Source organism: Schistocerca americana, chromosome X (genome assembly GCF_021461395.2).
Source record: "Schistocerca americana isolate TAMUIC-IGC-003095 chromosome X, iqSchAmer2.1, whole genome shotgun sequence".
Classification (NCBI taxonomy): domain Eukaryota; kingdom Metazoa; phylum Arthropoda; class Insecta; order Orthoptera; family Acrididae; genus Schistocerca; species Schistocerca americana.
Window position 1 is genome coordinate 457,216,017 of NC_060130.1, and position 4,051 is coordinate 457,220,067.

The following is a 4,051-nucleotide window of genomic DNA, read 5'->3' on the forward strand; positions in this document are numbered from 1 at the left end:
TTCTCATTTCGACATGACTACACAATGACTAGTTTCATTTCGCTGTGACATTGTATGGTACTAATACGTTAGGGAGTTGATTTTCAGGATTCTTGTTTCCGTGTCGAATTATCTTTGTGAGCCACAACACTGTTAATCACAAAGTGTTTCGTGTCTCATTTTTGATGTTTTTGCAGTGCGCGTCATCAGAAATATTGCAATATCTTTGAAAAATTTGTGCACTGGGCCAGAATTCTGATTTTTAATTAGTAAATCTCTTTCATGAAGTTAGTTAGCAGTAAATTGTAGGAACACCAGTTCCTGGTATTTATTGCTGGGCCCACCAGTTGCCATTAGTTGCGTTAGTGAGATCCGTTGTGTAACTTTTCTTAAGCAATGAGTTTCGAGGAGCTATGTGCCGCTCAGCAGGCCCATGCTCATTCTGATAACAGAAGACTCACGCCGGTATTACGGACATTTAATACGCTAGTTTATAGATGCCGTTATCAGGATGTTAAACCTTATCTTCTTTTCATCTTTTTTCCCGAACGTGGATACGACCTAAACAAAAGGTTAATGATTGTCAACCCTGCGTAATGGCCAGCCAAATTTTTTTGCGATCGTTTGTTACACCATTCTAGATAATTGGGTACTACCGTAAAAGCATCTAGTGCAAACATTAAAAATGTAGCTCTTATGTAGGATTTGGAGGGTACTTGGACATTTGGAAGCAGATATCAGTGTCAGTGTCTATGGTGAACTAAGTTCTTTCACTGCGATCTACATTTACATACTCCGCAAGCCACCGTACAGCACGTGGCGGAGGATGCCCTGTGCCACAAGTAGTCACTTCCTTTACTGTTCCAACCGCAGATGGAGCGAGAGATAAACGACTGCATATATGTAACCGTACGAGTCCTAATTTCTCTTATTTTACCTTTGTGGTCATTACTCGAAATGTGTTGGCGGCAGTAGAATCGTTCTGCAGTCAGCTTCAAAAGTCGGTTCTCTAAGTTTTCTCCGTAGTGTTTCTCGAAATGAACATCGCCTACCCTCCAGAGATTTCCATCTGAGTTCCCGAAGCGTCTTCCTTAACAGATGAGTGTTGTTCGAACCTACCGATAACAAATCTGGCAGCATACCTCTGAAATGCTTCAATGTCTTCTTTTAATCTGACCTGGTGCAGATCCCAAACACTCGAGCAGTGCTCTATAATAGGTCGCACTAGCGTCCCATATGCGATCTCCTTTGCTGATGAACCACATTTCCCTAAAATTCTCGAAATGGACCTAAATCAACCATTCGCCTTCCCTGTTGCAGTCCTTACATGCCGTTCCATCTCATATCACCTTGCAGCGTTACGTCCAGATATTTAAACGGCGTGACTATCCAAGCAGCACATTACTAATTCTGTGTTCTCCCTACTCATCTGTATCAACTTACAGTTTTCTAAGTTTATAGCAACCTGCCATTCATCACACCAACTAGAAATTTGTCTGAGTCATCCCGTAACCTCCTACAGTCAGTCAACCTCTCGTACGCCACAGCATCATCAGCAAACAGCCGCAGATTGCTGCTCACCCTGTCCGCCAGATCATTTATGTATTTAGAAAATAATAGCGGTCCTACCACACTTTCCTGGGGCGCTCCTGAAGATACCCTTGTCTCTACTGAACACTCAACGTCGAGCACAACAGACGGCGTTTTATTACTGAAGAGGTTTCAGGAGCGGGAAGGAGTGCCTGGTTCCCGGCACGAATCCGCCCGGCGGACTTGTGTCGAGGTCCGGTGAGCCGACCAGTCTGTGGATGGTTTTAGGCGGTTTTCCATCTGCCTCGGCGAATGCGGGCTGGTTCCCCTTATTCTGCCTCATTTACACTATGTCGGCGATTGCTGCGCAAACAAGTTCTCCACGTACGCGTACACCGCCATTACTCTACCATGCAAACATAGGGGTTACACTCGTCTGGTGTGAGACATTCCCAGGGGGTGCCCACCGGGGGCCGAACCGCGCAAGAACCCTGGGTTCGGCGGTGGGGCGGCCGAGGGGTGAAGTGGACTGCGGGTGTCATCGTGGGGTTGTGGACCACTGCGGCTGCGGAAGGGACGGAGCCTCTCCGTCGTTTCTAGGTCCCCGGATAACTTACAACATACAACAACAACTGAAGAAGTTGTCGAGCCACTCACATATATGGGAACCTATTCCTTATTCCGTACCTTTGTTAACAGTATGCAGTGGGGAACCGTGTAAAACGCTTTTCGGAAACCTACCAATATGAAATCTGCCTGTTGCTCTTCATCCATAGTTCGCTGGATATCATGTAAGAAAAGGATAAGATAAGATTCCAACGAGTACAGTTTTCGTAGACAGGCGCTTTTCTGTCTCAGGGAAATCTAATATATTCGAGCTGAAAATATGTTCAAGTGTTCTGTAGCAAAACAATGTTAAGGACACCAGTTTTTAATGTTGCCTTCCATACTTTTACGCTTCCTATATATAGGAGTCAGCTGCCCTTTTTGCCAGTTGCTTGGGACTTTTCGCTTGGCGAGAAAGTCTTGATAACGCAAGCTAAGAGAGTGGCCAATGCTGCAGAGTATTCTTAGTAAAAACTAATTGGGATTCCATCCGGACCTGTGACTTATTTGTTTTCAAGTCTTTCAAACATGGCTCTGAGCGCTATGGGACTTTACATCTGAGATCATCAGTCCCCTAGAACTTAGAACTACTTGAACGTAACTAACCTAAGGACGTCACACACACCCATGCCCGAGGCAGGATTCGAACCTGCGACCGTAGCAGCAGTGCGGTTCCAGACTCAAGCGCCTAGAACCGCTCGGCCACAACGGCAAGCTTTCAAGTCTTTCAGTTGTTTCCCTACGCCAGAGATGCCTATTACTAAGTTGTCCATACAGAAGTCTGTGCGATGGCCAAACGTATGATTGTATGATTCCTCTGTGTGAACGATTTCTTCGGCGTCAAGTTTAAAACTTTGGCCTTCGTTTTACTACCTTCTAATGCCACAACAGACTGGTCAACAAATGACTGGATAGAAGCCTTAACTCCTCCTAACGATTTTACACAGGATCAGAATTTTCTTTGGTGCTGGGCAAGATCTTTTGCCACGGTAAAACGGAGATAGTTATGTGCTTCGCGCATCGTTCTTTTTTTGGACGCACATTTAGCTATCGTATCTGCTCGTTCTCTTCTGAACCGAGAATGCTATTGACTTTGCTTCTTCAGCATTTTCCTAATATCATTCTTAAACCACGTTTGGTCTTTTCCGTCCTTAATCCACTTACTGGTCACATAATGTTCCAGAGCACGGTGTATAGTCCGTTTCCATTTGCTCATACTTCCCCCACGTCCATCATACTAGAACTAAATGATGTCATGTCATCATCTAAGCGTCCGTCCCCGGTAGCTGAGTGTCAGCGCGACAGAATGTCAGTCCTAAGGGCCCGGTTCGGTTCCCGGCCGGGTCGGAGATTTTTCTCCACTCAGGGACTGGGTATTGTGTTGTCCTAATCATCATCATTTCATCCCCATCGACGAGCAAGTCGCCGAAGTGGCGTCAAATGAAAAGACTTGCACCCGGCAAACGGTCTACCCGACGGGAGGCCCTAGTCACACAACATTTCCATATCATCTAAGTGGGATACTAACAATTGCTTATCTGCTCTCTCTAGCAGAACTAGTCTCCTAGCCTTCTTGATTGATTTCTTAACAATAGTAACCATACTCGTTGAGATGACTTCATGATCAGTAATTCCCGTCTCTATAATGACGCCATCGATAGAGTCAGACCTGTTTGCAGCTACAAAGCCCAAAATATTTCCATTACTTGTGGGCTGCAGAACTAGCTGACTGTTTTTGGAAAACTTGTTCAAAATACTCAGCAGGTCATCCATCCGTACCCTCCGCAGATACACGGTAGGTTAAAGTAACTTCCAACTAATATTGCATTATCTAGGTATTTTCGCTCTACTCTTCTGAACCGAGAATGCTATTGCCTTTGCTTCTTCAGCATTTTCTTTGAATAATTCTAAAATAGTCACAGTGGATTGAATTGGC